The sequence below is a fragment of the Vicugna pacos genome, chromosome 2 (assembly GCF_048564905.1).
Source record: "Vicugna pacos chromosome 2, VicPac4, whole genome shotgun sequence".
NCBI lineage: Eukaryota > Metazoa > Chordata > Mammalia > Artiodactyla > Camelidae > Vicugna > Vicugna pacos.
Window position 1 is genome coordinate 38505228 of NC_132988.1, and position 18573 is coordinate 38523800.

Genomic DNA, 18573 nt, shown 5'->3' on the forward strand with positions numbered 1-18573 from the left:
CAGCATTGTATCTCTAGCTTCGTTCTTTTTCCCCAAGATTACTTTTACAATTTGGGTCTTTTGTGATTCCATATACATTTTAGGATTATTTGTTCTAGTTCTGTGAAACATTTCTTAGGTATTTTGGTAAGGATTACATTAAATCTGTAGATTGCTTTGAGTAGCATGGACATTTGAACAATAAAAATTCTTCCAATCCATGAATATAGATTATATTTCCATTTCTTTGTATTATCTTCAATTTCCTTTATTAAAGTTTTATAGTTTTCAGAGTATTAGTATTTCACCTCCTTAATTAAGGTTATTCCTAGGGATTTTATTCTTCTGATGTGATTTTAAAGGGGATTTTTCTTCTTGTTTTCTCTTTGTGATGTTTCATTATTTGTGTATAGAAAAACAATGGATTTCTGTACATTTCATAATGTTTACTACCAGAATTCTAGTTATATATCACCATACGTAGAAATTACATAGTTATTGATATATGCCTCACCTGTACATTTCATACTCATAACTCATTTGTTTGCAAGTAAAAGATTGTACCTGTTAATCTCCTTCACCTATTTCTTTCCTCCCCTTATCTCCTCCCCTTTGTTAACATCTGCTTGTTCTGTGCAGCTCTGATTCTGCTTTTTTATGTTTATTTATTTCATTTTTTAGTTTACATATACAAGTGAAATCATACAGGGCTTTTCTATGTGTGTCTGATTTACTTCACTTAGCATAAGATAGTCTAGGTCCATACATGCTGTCTCAAAAGACAAGAATTTATTCTTTTTTATGGATGAGTAATATTCCATTTTATACTACATCTTTATCAATTCATATTTTGATGGACAGTTTCCATTTTCTTCAGCTTAATACCCAGGAGTGGAATTGCAGGATATTGTGGTAGTTCTATTATTAAATTTTTGAGCATCTCCGTATTATTTTCCACAGCAGGTGTACACATTTAGATTCTTACCAACAGTGCACAAGGGTGCACCTTTTCTCCTCATCCTTGCCAACACTTAATTGTTGTCTTTTTGATCATAACCATTCTAAGAAGTGTAAGGTGATATCTCATTGTGACTTAGATTTACATTTCCCTGATGATTCATGATGCTGAGCATCTTTTCATGTACCTTCTAGCCATCTATATGTCTTTGGAAAAATGTCTGTTCAGAACCTCTGCCCATTTAAAAATTGTCCTTTATGTTGAGTTGTATAAGTTCTGTGTGTATTTGTATATTAATCCCTTGGCAGATATATCATTTGGAAATAACTTCTCGCCTTCAGTAGGTGGCCTTTTTGTTTTATTTGATTTCCTTTGCTGTTCAAAAGCTTTTAGTTTGATGTACTCCCGTTTGTTTATTTTTGTGTTTCTTTCCCTTACCTGAAGAGATATATCCAAAATAATATCACTAAGTCCAATGTCAAAGGCCCTACTCCCTATGTTTTCTTGCAGAAGTTTTATGGTTTTAGGGCTTAAATTTTTAAATTCATTTTGAATTTATTTTTGTGCATGGTGTATGAGAACAATCCAGTTTGATTCTCTTACATTTAGCTGTCCAGTTTCCCCAGCACCATTTATTGAAGAAGTCTTTTCCCCATTGTATATTCTTGTCTCTTTTGTTATAGATTAACTTCCCATATAATTGTGGATTCATTGCTAGGCTCTCTATTCTCCTCTACTGATCTGTCTGTTTTTGTGCTAATACCATATTTTGATGAATGTAGCTTTTGTAGTATAGCATGAAATCAGGGAGCATGATCCCTCTAACTTTATTCCTCTTTCTCAAGATAATTTTTACTATTCAGGGTCTTTTGTGTTTCCATACAAATTTTAGAATTATTTATTCTAGTTCTGTTAAAAAAAACATCAATTTTGATAGAGATTGCATCAGATCTGTAAATTGCCTTGAGTAGTATCATCATTTTAACAGTATTAATTCTTCAAATCCATAAGCATGGAATATATTTCCATCTGTTTGTGTAGTCTTCAATTTGTTTCAACAGTGTCTTACAGTTTCCCAAGTACAGGTCCCTTACCACCTTAGTTAGATTAATTCCCAAGTGTTCTATTCTTTATGCAATTGTGAATGGCATTGTTTTATGAATTTCTCTTTATGATAGTTCATTGTTAGTGCCTAGAAATGCAACAGATTTCTGTATATTAAATTTGTATCCTGCAACTTTACCAAATTTATTGATGAGCTCTAGTAGTTTTTTGGTAGTGTCTTTAGGATTTTCTATGTATACTATCATGTCATCTGCAAAGAGTGACAGTTTTACTTCATTCTTTCTAATTTGGAGTCCTTTTACTTCTTGTTTATTTCTTGTAGTGAGGACTTCCAGTACCGTATTCAGTAGACCTTTCAAGAGTTAGCATCCTTGTCTTGTTCCTGATCTTGAAGGTAATGCTTTCTGCTTTGCACCATTGAGTATGATGTTAACTGTGTGCTTGTCATATATGTCCTTTATTATGTTGAGGCATATTACCTCTATACCCACTTTCTGGAGAGTTTTTATCATATTATGGATGTTGGATTTTGTTTAAAGCTTCTTCTGCATCTGTTGAGATGATTATATGATTTTTATTCTTCAGTCTGTTAATATGGTGTATCAAATCGATTGATTTGCAGATATTGAATCATCCTTGCATCCCTGCGATGTATCTCACTTTGTCATGGTGCATGATCCTTTGCCTCTGGACTGCGAACATTACCAGTGTTTCTCATTTTTTTCTCCTCACTTAGGATGTTTCTAGTGGGCTAGAGTTGGGTATTTCTCTTTCCCTGTACAGGCTCCGCTAATACCCCAGCAGGTTAGGATCTAGTTAATTAATTTCCTTCAAGGGCAGACCTCGTTAAGGAGAGCAGACTGCTCTGATGTATTTCAAATTGGTTCCTTTCCCCTCCCCCTGCCAGAAGACCCAGAGAATTTTTCTCTGTGTAATATGGGAACCCGGTCAACCTCCTCATAAATCTCACAATATTATATCCTCTTTTCTCCAATAATTGGGTCCCCTGGTGTTTTTATGTCTCAGAGGTGTCCATTCTGAGTCTCCAGTAATTTATCAACTACAGTTTAGCTTTTTCTATGCTGTGACTTTTTCCTGAGACAGTTTCCTCTCAAGTGTCTCTGCGTTATGGATAGGGTGTGATTCTGTATTCACCAGTCTGTCTCTCCAACCTTAGAGGCAGTGGTTTGTTCTGGTTTCTCCGCTCTGTTATGGACCCAAGAAAAGCTGTTAATTTTTCAGTCTGTTCTGCTTTTTGCTTGTTTGTAGAGTGGAGTGGTGACTTCCAAACTGCTTACATGTGGAACCAGAAACTGAGCAAGAAGTTTCTCTTATAAGTACAAGTGCCAGAAAACAGAATTCAATATCTGGTATTCATTTTCAGTGGCTCTCAGTCATGAATATTTGTTTTTACTGACTTTCTCTTCATAAGCCACCAAAATTAATCACAGTTTCAAAAATGGAAAAAATTAAAATTGGACTCTTTTGAATTTAAATAACAAAACAGAATAGATGTGAAAATGAAGTAGAAACATCATGGTGTAGATTCTAAGGAGAGAAGTCCTTAAGTAATTATATTTTCTATGGCTAAGCAAAGTGTAATTTTAAAAATAATGAAAATACAGAAATATTTTTAAACTTCATTTAGTTTGATTATATAATACAGAATATCTTTCCTGTTATTGTAAGTTTGTAGTTAACAACATATGTTTTGGATATTTACACATACATGTGTGCACACACATGCAGACGTAAAAATCATTCGTTTTGTTTTAACTATTACATGTTAATATCTTGTTACACATTTTTACTATGGGGCTTTTATAAGAAGACTTTCTTGCCTATGGTATAAACAATTCATCTGAATTTGTCTTCCTATAAGACTAAAATAATAATTTATTATTAATACAAAATAAAATCTCAGTTAACACTTACATAGTGCATACCACGTACAGGTGCTTTTCAAAGATTTTTACTGATCTTAGCTCTTAAATTTTACCATAAACTTATAAATTAGCTTATTATTCATCCTATTTTCTGATATGGGAACTGTGGCACACTGAGGTTAAATAACTTGGTGAAGGTAAGTTGTTGGTAGTGATGGAGTCAGAATTCCAACCTACAGAGTCTGACTTTTGAACCTGTCTGCTTCCTGCTGCACTGCAGCGCCTCGCCAGCTGTGAGTCAGATATGTCCCTAGGCTATAATATTAGGAGTATAGGAGGAAGTATAACAGTTTCACTTTTAATTGTCTTCAAACAAAGGGAGACTAAAATGTGGGCATTTTTGCATTATGGAAAAAGAGAGCATTATCTCTATGGCTAGCAGGAGCCGTGAGATGGAGTCTATAAAGTTGTACTTGCTTATCTTAGACATGAGTATAGTGATTTGGGGACAAAATATTTCAAAGCTCAATTTACTTCCTTTCTGATTTTACTGGAATTCGTAAGCTCTAAACTGGTATTTAGAAACAGAAAATATTCAGCAGACAAAAATGAACACATTGAGCAAATATATTTCAGTATACTGTTGAAGGCAGAACAAGGGAAATATATAGCAGGTAGAAAATAGTGTCTCTCTGGTGGTATCAGAGAAGAGTACATAGAAGCAGTCTCAAAGTTGGGCAAAGTTATTCCAAAACCCAAAAAATAGCCTGCAGAAAGGCCCTGACTCATTCACCATTGCTGGGTTGTTGGTCATTTGCATGATTGCTCTGGAATCAATTTCTCGCCCTTCTTCTGCTCTACTCTGAGTAGCTAGAGGCTCACCACAGCACTGTATCCCAAGGTCCCTTGTTCATTGGCTCTGGCTAATGTCACAGGAAGAGAACAGAGGCTGGAAAGAAACAAAGAAGCCAGAGCACATCTTCCCAATTTTTTTTTCCTGATTCTGTCTGTGTCCTTGGCAAAGGCTGTATTTCCTCTGTGCATCTAGTTCCTATGGAAGCCCTTCTGTTTGTTGTTTTGTTTTGTTTTATTTTTATTGAAGTGTAGTCCGTTTACAATGTTGTGTTAATTTCTGGCATACATTATAGTTATTCAGATATATATATATATATCTATATATATATATATATATATAGCACACAGGAGACTTAGCATTTCTCTGAGGTCACAGGGGACTATTTAATTTATATATATATTCTTTTTCACTATAGGCTATTGCAAGGTATTGAATATAGTTCCCTGTGCAACACAGTAGGACCTTGTTGCTTATCTGTTTTATATATAATAGTTAGTATCTGCAAATCCTGAACTCCCAACTTAGCCCACCTAGTGGCTCTAAGACTTCTGGGCTCTGGTAAACTAGGGGATGGTAATGGTTTTCTTTTCTTACTAAACTCTGAAAGTCTGGAGAAATATGTTAAAGTTGGATGGTATTTTTTTGGGGGGGGAACTGATAAAATAGTTAAATGAAAAGTGTTAAGGACTGAAAAAGCATGATCTTATTTTCATCCCATTTATAATTTCTATTTTTTGAGCATAAGGTCAGTTGTAGCCACAATACAAGTTGGGCTAACCCCTAAAAATGCAAAAAGGAGGGCCGTTAAATGTTCTGGTGATAGCAGAACAAAAACAAACAAATAAAAAACAGACATGGATCCATGATCCAGCAGAATGGGAAGCAAATAAGGAGTCAAAGCAAGGAATACATCATTGGTCCATTTGGCTGGGTATCACTAGAGTGCAGAAGAGGTGTTCTGCCATCTAAAAGGAAGATGCCAGCACTGCGCATGACTGACACAGGTATAGGAGGAACAGCCACCACTGAAGATGGCTGCACGAAAAGTAGTATCTTTTAGGAACAAGGAGTTGTGAAGGACAAGAGGATGTATAAAATCACCTGTGAGGAGTAGAGGATGAGGGAGAGTTTACTCATGATGAACTCGGGGATCCAGTGATCACAGCGGCATGGATTGTAAGAAATGTCAATAGTGGAATGGAGAATTTGTGGGAGAAATGTGTAGAGCAGTATAGAAAAGATAGAGCGACTTCACCAATATAATGATGGTTATAATCCTGTCCTGTGGTTCTGAACTGCTTTAAGTTACCGAACATCCGAGGGCTCTCTCTTCTGATTGATACAGAGGCTCTTTAAAGTTATCCATATTGATTTTTATTTATCCTCTCACTATATCTTAAATTTCTATACACCCGAGTACATTTATGTGTGTATGTTTGCTTCTGTCAACCTGCCTCAGCCATTCTAGGAGATTTTCAAGAGAATGAAGTACTCATTTGCAAACTGTATGCTCAAAGTCAAGAGTGAAATTTAGGGAGACAGGGTTAGCAAGAACTTTTTTCCGTCAATTTTGTTTTCTGTGTTGTTTATCAAGGAATTATTTTCTTACCTACAAATGTGCATAAACACACACACACGAGAGAAAATATATTATTTATGATCTCTGGAACGCCATTTAATGATGTGATTCAGGAAAACAAACAAAAAAAGCAAATTATAATTTAAGTTATCTACAGGAAATTTTGATGGTTTACCTTTTAATTGAAGTATAATCAGTTATAATGTGTCAATTTCTGGTGTACAGCATAATGGTTTAGTCATAAATATGCATACATATATTCATTTTCATATTTTTTTCATTATAGGTTACTATAAGATATTGAATACAGTTGTATTCTTCTGTGCTATACAGAAGAATTCTTTTTGTCTATTTATATATAGCAGTTAATATTAGCAATTCTCAAAAATCCCAGTTTATCCCTTCCCACCCCTGTTACTCCCAGTAAGCACAGGATTGTTTACTATGTCTGTGAGTCTTGATGGTTTCTAACTTGTGATGACAGCTTGATGATCCTTTTATATATATATTTTACCAGCCTTTTCTTTTTGCCAGGTGCCCATAGAGAAGGCCAACTTATCAAACCAAAATGTGTTTTAATAGGGAATCACTGGAGATAAAAGCATTATTTACCATTCCAAAAATAATTTGAAAAAGCTTTTGGATTAAAGACTTGGACTATTTCATACTAACATTTCCTTCCACTCAATTATCAATGACATTTGGCAGTTTCAGATAGACCACCAAAGCTTAAACCAAACATTTGAAGAATATCATCTCTATTCATGCAAATGATTCCTAAATACTGTGCGATAATTTATCTGCATTGCTGCCAAGAAAACATTCCAAGCAATGTTTGAAAGAAAATAAAATCCTAATCTTTTACAGTTCTGCTGTGGTGATTTCTAGGAAGAAAACTCAAGTTCAGTTGTCCTTTTACACAAATTATTTACCCAAGTGTATTTCATGCAGGTATTTAGCTACATAAGCCTGGGCACAAAAGCTTGCATGTCTTCAAGGTGAAACAATACTTTCTGCACTCTTTGCTGGGAATCCCTTGTGCCTCTATAGGCATGACGGCAAACCGAGAAATTAGGTCAAGTTCACTCTAAACAACAACAAAAAAACCTCTTGAAACTATGCACAAGTTTTTTTTTCCTTCTAATTAAAGGGAGACTAATAGTTCTGCCAAGTGTTTTTAATCTTGTTAGAAAGAGAAACTAGCAAAGCTAAAGTATAAAATAAGAAACATGGACCCTAGAGAGAAACATTATAGAAGTTTTTACTTTTATTTTTTTCTAACTATACTATTTTTCTATAGCAGATTGAATTTATTTGGAATTTATAGAGAGTGCATATGCTTGCTTACAGTGTGGAAAATAAAAACAAGATGAAAGGAAAAGAAAATATATGAAAACTTTGTGTACTAGGTAATGTGTTAGACATTTTTGTAAATAGTCTGCAGTTTTCTGAAATTTTTACTAGTTCCACCATAATTTCCATGGGGAAAATGTTCTCATAGAATTTATTTTAAATGCTAACCATCTGAAACAGAGTAATCGTTCTAAATTCCCTTTTTTGGAAATTATTGGGAATAGCATCAGTGGCTCTAGGTTGATGGATAAATTTCTGAAAATGTTCAAAAAGATGGTAGGACATTTTAGGAGGAAGAATGTAAACATCATATAGTATAACTTTCTATCAGTGCTTGAATAACTTTTACATTCTAGATGAATGCTCATCAGCTTTGTGTTTCCTGTAGCTTCCACAACAAATTACCACAAACTTGGTGGCTTAAAATTACGGAGCTTTATTCCCTCATAGTTCTGGAGGCCCGAAGTCCAAAATCCAGTTGTCAGCAGGGAAGCCCTCCCTACAGACACTCTAGAGCCACATTCTCTCCATGCGTCTAGATGCTAGTGCTTCCTGGCTTCCTTGGCTTGTGGCCACAGCACTCCAATTTCTCTTTCATGTTCACATCACCTTCTCTTCTGTGCCTGACTTGTCTGTATGTCTCTCATAAGGTCCTTTCTCCTTGAATTTTGGGCCAGTTTGGAAAATCTGACCTGGATCTTAATTACATCTGCAAAGATTCTTTCTCCAAGTAAGGCAAGGTTTCAGAGATTAAGATTTGGGCGTACCTTTTGAGGGGCTACTGTTACTGAGTCCCAGCTTATACCACTTGCCACACGACAGGACAGGCCAATAAATTGAGAGAGGAGTTGTTGGAACAAGGCATAATGACCTTGTTCAGAAAGCCAGCTGACTGCGAAGATGGTGGACTAGTGTCCCAAAGAACCATCTTGCCAGGTTCTGGATGCTAGCTTCTTTTATAGAACAGGGGAGGTTAGGAGGTAAAGTATAAAGGCCATAAGTTGTCGCAAATGTTTCCTGGTTTCGGCCAGACTCTGGAAGGGTTGTCTTAATTTCTTCTTGCCTCCAGCCATTCACAGGTGGATCTGGTTAGGATATTTCCTGTGAGCTTAAATAAAGGTGTTTTAGTCTAAAACTCAGGCATGGGAGGCAGGGTTCCAGGAGATGGGTCATTATGTATACTTTCAGATACCGGCAATATCCCTTTAGTGATTAGCTTGCAGCAAAAGCAATAGAATACAAGGTTAAAGTGAAAGAAACAGATCCAATATGAAGTCAGATTTGTTCTTCCCTATTACATTACCTATTGGCCCACTCTGTCTACCATCTGTAATGTCTCTTGTGAAACTGATTTTTTTTCCAAGGTGACCTGCTCAGGCTATGATGCCTGGCTCTATTTTATTGAGCTGAAATCTGTTTCCCTCTAGTTTTATTATAATGATTTCAATTCTGCCATTTGGGGCCCCATAGGATGAGAGTACTTTCTTTTCTACAACACAATTTTCCAAATATTTGTAAGTTGCTCTAATTTCTCCTGAAAATGACTTTGGTTAAAACTGAGACATTCCTGAATTCAATTTTCCTTTATTTTTGGATTTGTCTTTTTCATCTTGTTCCTAATGAGCCACTCTGCCTTCTGCAAGACTGACTTGAGGGCTACTGATAGCTATGGCTGAGTGTCCTACTATCGTATTAATCACAGAATGCCACAGTGTATAATATAATATGCTGCCTCTTTGCAGTGCATTATTCTGTTTCAATATTTATGGAAACATCAGGATAGATTACATGCTGTTTCCCCCAGACAGACTGAATTTAGGGTTTCTTAGAAAAAACTAACTGCTGTTTCTTCTGTTTGTGCTAAATTTCTTTGGTAATTTATGACAGGTGTCATTCCTGTTCTCTCAAGAGTTGGTGAAACCTAAACAAAAGTATTAATTTGATTCTCAAGAAATCACATTTGGTGATCTTAGAGACAGTGCACAGCTTCAGAAAAGTATTGTTAGACATATTCTGTGGGTTGAGAGAACACTGCAGAAGGAAGAACACTCAAACATACAAAGGAAAGTTGATTTCAAATGGAGTGACAAATAGAGCAGTATGTTGATGTAAGTTTAAGGGAAAGCAAATTAGAAGTAAATGATAAAAGTCATTTGTTGAACTAATACTATTATTACTATTACTTCCATTTGAAATTATTCCTTTTTAAAGTATTTTCATTCAATTTGTGATAAATATGAAGCATAGTTTAGGTTTAAGAAAAACAAAATCTGCCAAACTATTGTCACCTTAAAATATATCACAGGTAATTCTGGACTTTTGGATTTAAAGCCATACATTTATGGCAGTTTGGTAAAGCAGCAATAGGAAATAAATACAGGTACTCAATCTCATTTTTATTTTCATGAGTTTAAAAATCCATTAGAAATAATCCAATTCATATTCACTCCTCATATAAAATGTAATTAAATTCATACTTTGCACATAATTATCTTAATTTTTTAAACTTATATTTTCATGGAGGTAGGAAGGATTTCAGAAGTATTTATGAAAACTTTTAGGATCACTTGAGTCTTCAGAAACATTTTCACGGCAGATTCACCCAACTTAGTATGACTTTGTAAGACCTTTCCAAAACCATGAAATAGTTGACTGTGAATCCTTATCATCATGAAGAAAGTTCCATATGCAGACAACTAGAAATTTTTATTTGTAGATATACTAATATTGCAACAATGTAAAAACAATTTGTTCAGGATCTTAGCCAGGAAATTCTGGCTCTCACTTACTCTTTTCTTGAATGGAAATCACAGCCTGTAGGCCTCTGAGCTGTTTAAGCAATGGACATCAACCTTCTCTAGAGAGCCGTCTTTCACATCAAGTAGACAGCCTGGGACCTTCATATAGATGTGTTTTAGAGAAACTCAGAAATTAGATCTCCTTGTTGTAGAACCGTAAGTCTAAGTTGAATTACTCCTAAGTTAAAATTAAAGCATTCCTTTCCTTTAATTACCCAATTAAAAACTATAAACAATTTCTGGGACAACTGAAGCAATAAACCCACAGAAGTCAACTTTTATGTGTTGGAGAGCAAGAATGAGTTTCCAGGTTGGAAATCAATGGAAGAATGAAAAATATCACTAGGAAAAAAAAGACATGCTTTGGAGAATCAGGGCCTGCTCCTATAATGAATACAATGGTTGGGCCAGCCTCCCACTAACTACAAAGGATGTGTACTGTGGAATGTAATTTTTCTTTAGGAACTTGTGAATTTAAAAGTCTAAATATAAATACAACTTATAATTACAAAAATGTAGTTTATAAAATATGGCTCACTGACATTCACACTCCTCCTTTCATGGGGTAATTTTCCTTTAAAAAATGAGTTTTTTAGTCGAAATGCCTTTAGTTCTTCATGTCATGGACTTTACCTTTATCTCCTCCCTTTGAAAAATTGTGTGAGTGTATTTATTTATACACACACACACATATATAAGTGGAAAATAATATAAACCACACAGATTATTTAAATTCATATGTGTATTCAAATAATTCTCAATAAGTCTTAGTTTTATTCTTTTGTTCTGTTACTATTAAAGATGAGACTGGCATAAAGGGTAAGTTTGCATTAAGAAAAAAATAGTTGCTAAGTTTCCCTTTTCTCCCTGGTAGGCTGGCCTGTTGCATTTCCGATAAACCATAGTTATCATGTGTTTAATGGATTTCCTTCTGGCAAGCTAACATCTCTTTGTTTAAAACTATTCACTGTTTTTAGTTGAGACTGGCAGTTGATCACAGCTTTAGTGAAGCAAAAGAATTGTGTCCTATTCTTTCATCCCTTCCTGCTATTTTGAAACGGAATAATAGGCCTGTCACTTAGAAATTAGATAAATAATAGCTGTTGAGTTTATTGTTTTTGAAGCTCATTGTTTTGCACTACCTTTACAATGTCTATTAAAAAGCCAATCAACATCTGTTGAATAGAAAATATAAATTCTTGATAGAAAAATAATTGAATGCTGAGACAGAAGAACATAGATATAAAAAATACATTGCCTTTAATTCCTTTTCCTATTTCCAAAGTTCACAATCTGCTGGGAGATATTTGTTAGAATGATATATGTGTTTAATTTCAGCCAAATAAGCTATTCAGGGTTTGAGATCTTAAGCATACTTCGTGCATTACTACTCTACAAATTAGTTGTGATCTATAGTTTCACTCTTCTTTTAGAGAAACATAAGTTTGTCTTTTTATTCTTTGATTTACATTATTGATCTGGGACCAGCTTAATTCTCATGTAACCACATGTATCTTCATTATGTCGCTGGAAGCACTGGGCACCTTGCTTCTCTGTCGCTTTGGCGCTTTCATCAGCCTTTTGCCTCGTGTGCTTCCAGCCAGGCAGCAACTGAAGATCAATGTGGAGAATAACAAGGACCTCTCTGGGCTGTAAAACGTCTTCTCTTGAGTACCATAGCTACATTTGTTCCATGAAAAGGAATTTATGAATACTGCTGCTGCATTTTTATGACTCCGTAAGCTAGCTTTAAGGCTTGGAGCAGATAATTTACAACACTTCTGTTTTGCTAAATCCCCAGCCCTGCCACAATTTTTGTCTCTGTTTGTGACTTGCACCTAACTAAACAAGTACATGTCAGTTATAAGCATCTCCAAAACACTTCCTGTGATAGGTTATTCATTTGCTTAAAGAGTTGACAATGAATGAATGAATAAGTGAAATAATGAGCTGGGCAAACACTGTTCCAAAACATGGCAGGTACTACTGGTATACACTTAACATTGTCAAAAATACAGAACATTTGGAGAAATTTAGCTGTTTGTGATGCAGATTAATAAACCCATTATCAAAGGCAGAGGACAAGGTTTGACCTCAATGTGTGCCATCTTAACTGGATGGTTTTGTACAGGTCACTTAATTTCTCTACTTTATTATTTGAAGAAAAAAGGATGTATCAATTATACCTACCTTAAAATATTACTCAGCATTGACAGAGATCACTGTTACAACTGAAGGGACTCAATTCTGAGTCCAGTTATATTGAGCAAATTTGGGCGATGTCAAAGACACGTTCAGTAGGAAGAGTGGCACATGATAACTCACTCATAAAGTAGAAATGGGGTTGTCGACAGCATGCTATGTGGAAGGAGGGAGTTCAGGGAAAGTCACCACATACACAAGCAGATTGCTTTACTCCCTGTGGAGTCGGTAATGAAGCCCTCTGAGTACCTCCCTACTCCCACTGCTGTGTGGGCCAAGCCCAGGGCTCTCTGGCTTTTAGACAATACAGGATGCTTGCTTTACTTATGCGAGTTTATGTATGGAGGACCATTTTACAAGAAAAATCAGCATCAAGGTGCCCTGCAGGTGATAGAACCTTGATGAAAGAAGGCAAGGGCAAGCCTGAATAATGAGAGAAGTTGAACTGTTTATCAGTGGAAGAATAGTTAGGTTCCTGCCATCAAGGAAGTGTATGGATAATTAAGCAATCTTGGGTTTTAGCCAATGGCTTTGCTGTATGGGTAGGCAAAGTCGACCCTAGGTAATTGCACAATACAACTCCCTTTTTGGGCCAGTTATGGAAATGTCTGTGAGAATTTTGAAGAAGAATTAGGATGAAGCCCACAGAGAAAACTCAGTTGTCAGCTCAAAAGCAATCGAAATGCTAAGGCAAATGCTTAGTCAGATCCTTAGTGCTAGCTGTACCTGACTTCATGAAATGAGTAGGCATATTGGTGCTAGATCGACCATATGGGGAGAGTATGTTTAGTTTTGTAAGAAACCGCCAAACTGTTTCCAGGGTGGCTGTACCATTTTGCGTTCTCACCAGCAGTGAACAAGTGTTCCTGTTTCTCCTCATCCTCTCTAGCATTTAGTGGTATCACTGTTCTGGATTTTGATTTGTAGTGGTATTTAGTTGCTGTTTTAATTGGCAGGTCTCTGATGACATACAATGTGGAGCATCTTTTCACATGATTATTTGCCATCTATATATATTCTTTGGTGAGGTGTTTCTTAGGGTCTTTGGCCCATTATTTAATTGAGTTGCTTGTATTCTCATTGTTGAGTTTTAAGAGTTCTTTGTATGTTTTGGATAACAGTTCTTTATCAGATGTGACCTTTAGAAATATTTCCTCCAAGACTGTGGCTTGTGTTCTCATTCTCTACTTTTTTTTTTTACAGAATAGAAGTTTTTAATTTTAATAAAATTCAGATTTATAAATCTTTTTTCATGGATCATGCCTTTGGCATTGGTATTGAAAAAGTCTTTATCATACCAAAGGACATCTAGGTTTTTTCTTATGTTATCTTCTGGAATTTTTGTAGTTTTGCATTTTACATTTAGGTCTGTGTTCCATTCTGAGTTAATTTTATTGAAGTGCGTGAATTCTCTGTCTAGATTCATTTTTTGCATGTGGATGTCTAGTTGTTCCAGCACCACTTGTTGAAGAGACTGTCTTTGTTCCGTTGGATTGCCTTCCCTCCTTTGTCAAAGACCAGTTGACTATATTTATGTGGGTGTATTTCTGGGCTCCCTATCTTGTTCCATTGATCCATTTGTCTATTCTTTTACCAATACCATACTTTCTTGATTACTGTAGCTTTATAGTAAGTCTTGAAGTCAAGTAAAATCAGTCTTCCAGCTTTGTTCTTATCCTTCAATACTGTGTTGGCTATTCGGGGTCTTCACCTCTCTTACAAATGTTTAGCATCAGTTTCTCAATATCCATGAGATAACCTGCTGTGACTTTTACTGGAGTTCACTGAGTCTATAAATCAAGTTGAGAAGAACTGACGTCTTGACAATATTGAGACTTCCTATCCATAAACATGTAGTATCTCTCAATTTATTTAGTTCTTTCATTTTATTCATCAAAGTTTTATAGTTTTCCTTATCTAGATCTTGGACATATTTGTTAGATACAAACCTAACAAGTATTTCATTTTTTTTAGTGATAATGTAAATGTTTATTTTTTTTAATTTCAAATTCCACTTGTTCATTGCTAGTGTATAGGAAAGGCAATGACATTTTCAGGAGCCTTAAGCACTCTGAAGAACTGGGTACTAAATCTTGCCTTAGAGATGACGGTTAATCATGACTTTCAAACTCTTGAATCAAATTAGCATGTTAACCTGAAACAAGCTTTTAATTACTTGTTTATTAAAATATGCTGAATTAATTGTACCTTTTCTTTTGCATCTGCACTATATTTTAAAATACCGTTCCACTATCAATTATATGTACTAAGATAATCAGTAATTTTTGAAGATAAATTTAACTCTTATAAATGAATTATTTTATGCTGATTTCATTTTGTATCATATTTTTTAATTCATACGTATATTCAAATACATACAAATTAGATCTTTGCAGCGTACTCTATGAAATTTGTGTGAATACAACCCAATTGTTAGGTACATTAGCAAGTACCAATGTTACTATGCAATTGAATGAAGCTAGCAGGCACTTTTAAAGTTAATTAAATTAACCTGCTATTTTTTTATATACTAAATATATTTTTATTGAAGTACAGTCAGTTTACCACATTGTAACCTGCTAGGTTTTTTTTGTTTGTTTGTTTTAGAAAACATGGCCTCACAAGTACAAATTGAGTTATTCATTCTTCTAGGTTCATAACATTTTATCTTTGTTGCCCATTTGTTGCTAGCTTTTGGTTTTGTATTTTATTTTTCCATTAACCACCCCTCCATTCTCCTTTCAATAGTATACATGCTTGTTTTAATGTATATTTTCCACATATTTATTTAAATACTTACATCAGTGAAATAATAGCCATTTAGTTTTAAGTTTAGCCAAATGATATGTCAGTAAATCTTAGTGTTAGCTTTTTATTATATTGTTGTTTAACCATCTTTTTCAGATCTAACCATGTTTCTCTCCTGACCACTGCATGACAGAGTCTATCTCCAGCTGTTTCGTAGTATAAACAATGCTAACATAAATCATCTTGTAAAGTTCTCCTTCTATATATGTATAAGACCTAGAGCGATGAGATGATTTACTTTTATCAAAAAGTGCCTATTTCCATTCAAAAATCACTGATACCACTGGGTGAATATTCCCTTTTCTCACTTTCTTACCTGCATTCAAAGTCATGTGATTTAATAAATACCATGTGATGCTTATTTTCTGTCAACTCCCCTCCACCCCCACCACACCCATATTTACTTAAGAACCTATGGAAGAAGAGGAGATTAAGATTATTCAGCCTGAGCAGATGTTGCTGCTTACCTGTCTTCAGTCACAGGCTGAGAACTCTGGTCTACAGTAGGGATAAGGAAGAGTTGATTAGGCCAAGAGGAAACCTGGGAGACTTCAGGCCCGCCGTCAACCTCAGGTGGACTAGCAATCAATTCAGCAGTTGAGGAAGTCCATCCACCCTGACATTTTTGCTTGGCTACAGCTTTTTCAGCAACAACCTACTTTTTCTTTTTTAAGTTCCTTATTATAGCTGATGCAGGAAAAATGGATGTGGGGCATGAGGAAGGCTGTGTCCCAGGCTTTGGTTGAGGCCCTGGGACGTGCCCCGCCAAGTGTGGGTCCGTGGCTTCACGCAGGAAAGAATTCAAGAGCCAGCCACGGTTGAGTAGAGGTAGATTTATTCAGAGAGATACATTGAAAGGCAAGAGAAAGGCCACTAGGTGTGGGGGTTGGGTGCTCAGATTAGAGTAAAAGGAGGTACACGTTCCATAGACAGATCGTGGGCCTCTCCAAACGGGGGTGGGAGAGAGAGAGAGAGGCAGGGACCCCGAGGCACCGCACAGTGTTGCCAGTTTTTATGGGCTCAGTGGCTTCATATGCTAATAAGTGGAAGCACCAGTCTAACTAGTTTGGGGAAGGGGCTGGGATTCCCAGGAAGCTGGCCATTTCCCACTCTTCGACCTTTTGTGGCTAGCCTTAGGACTGCCATGGTGCCTGTGGGCTTGTTATTCACCATGCTAACGTATTACAATGAGTATACAATGAAGCTCAAGATCTGCTGGAAGTCAAATCTCCCATCTTAAGCCTCAAGGCCTACTGGGGGTTGAATCTTGCACCACTTTGATGTTAATCGCCATAGCATTCCTTGAATGGCTGTGCCCTGGCCCCCTTCCTGTCTCAGAGCTGTAGGAGCAGAGGTCAGGCCTGATTTCCCACGTGTCCAAGGGGAATGCTGCTGCACAGACCAGGATTTTCTGAGCCAGCACCCACCACATGAGACCCATTGAGTATGTGTTGTGGCATGTGTGGCAGTGTCCACATAATGCAGAAGAGAATCTGTGTTAAACAGACCCATGATGATCAGGCTACAGTCAGATGCCTTGATAAGAGCTTAGCCTTGGAATCAATACCGAAGAAAGGGTAGGAGTCTCAGAAAGCTGTCTGAATCTGCTTAGTAAAGACTCTAGGAATGAAGCATGCAGCAATAGATGGGGCTCAGGGAGCAGTTATCAACTGCAGTGCAGCATGCTGGCTGGTGCTGCTCCAGGATATGACTCTGACATCAACTGGATTTTCAGAGGCCACAATGGCACGAGCCCCCAGGCAGAAGCATTTCTGGTCCGCTGTATGTTAATGATGCAGGTGCCATCACTTTTCTTTCTGAAGATACACTATTCCCTCTGAAATTCAGTTTTAGTGACATACATCACACAGGGAGGAATTCGTGGTTATTCTCCTTTTCCTACAGGATTTCAAGGGCTCTAGATATTGAACATTTTCCTGAGATCAGGACAGGAATTGGTAACAAACGCTATATGGACCACTTTCTGAAACGTGGAGAAAGGATTATGGGAATTTTTATTTTTTGTCAGTCTAATAGATAGAAAGTAGAATCTTACTATTGTAATTTGTGTGACTCGTTACTTTTTATCTGAGCATTTATTCATTTTCTTATTTGACACTGTTTTCTCATTTTTGTAATTGGCTGTTTAACTTCCCATTTTATAATTGGATTTTCTGATTTTTTGGTATGCTTTGCAGTTCTTTTCATATTCAAGATACTAAGATGTGTTGATTATAGATACTGCAAATATTTCCTAGTAGCATGCTAACTTTCCTTTAGTTATGTGATTTGAGTCCTTTACAAAACAGAAACTCTTAATTTTGATGGAGTCAAGTACTATCATTTGGTTCCCCCCTTTTTTCTGGGTCTTATATAATTATTCCTCCCTATATCAAATTCCATCTGCTAGGAATACAGGAAGAATAAGGAGGATGGGGAGACAACCCAAAGACAGCAACACTGGAAGCTGCTGCCACCACTAAGCTAAAGAGTCAAAGGGAAGAAGTATTCCTACTTGGAGCCACAAAAAAGGAAGCAAGGCCTCCTGGTGGAATCCTGGGTTAGGGTTGCCAGAGTAAATACAGGACTCCCAGTTACAGATAACATCTGTCCCTCCCAAGAGATCCTAACTGTCAGAAATAAGCTGGCTTCATTCTGTCTTCCATCCTCCAGTTTTCTGACAGTGACTTACATTGGCTGAATTCAACCAGAAGCCAGACGACAAAGTAACCTGGAAAATATAGTTCATAGAACCAAGGGAAGATCTGAGCGCAAGTGGGCTGAAAAGCTCATACGGAATCGTTTCTATTTGAAATTTTAACTAGTGTGGTCATCTGTGGCTATTCTACAGATTGGCCTGGTCAACAGGGGTGGTTTCTGCCAGTCATGTTATTCGCTACGGACAAAAGCTAAAGTCAAAGTGTAAAACTGAAAGCTGGAGTGTCTGTGGTGGGCTGCAGGAGAGGCAGAGAGGCCTGTGAATTTACCTCCGAATTACCTATATGTGGCAATGGGATTGTCTTGTGTTTTTAATTCCATATCCTGAAGGTGCTGCTAATTGCAATTAATCACAACTTCTCACAACCAAG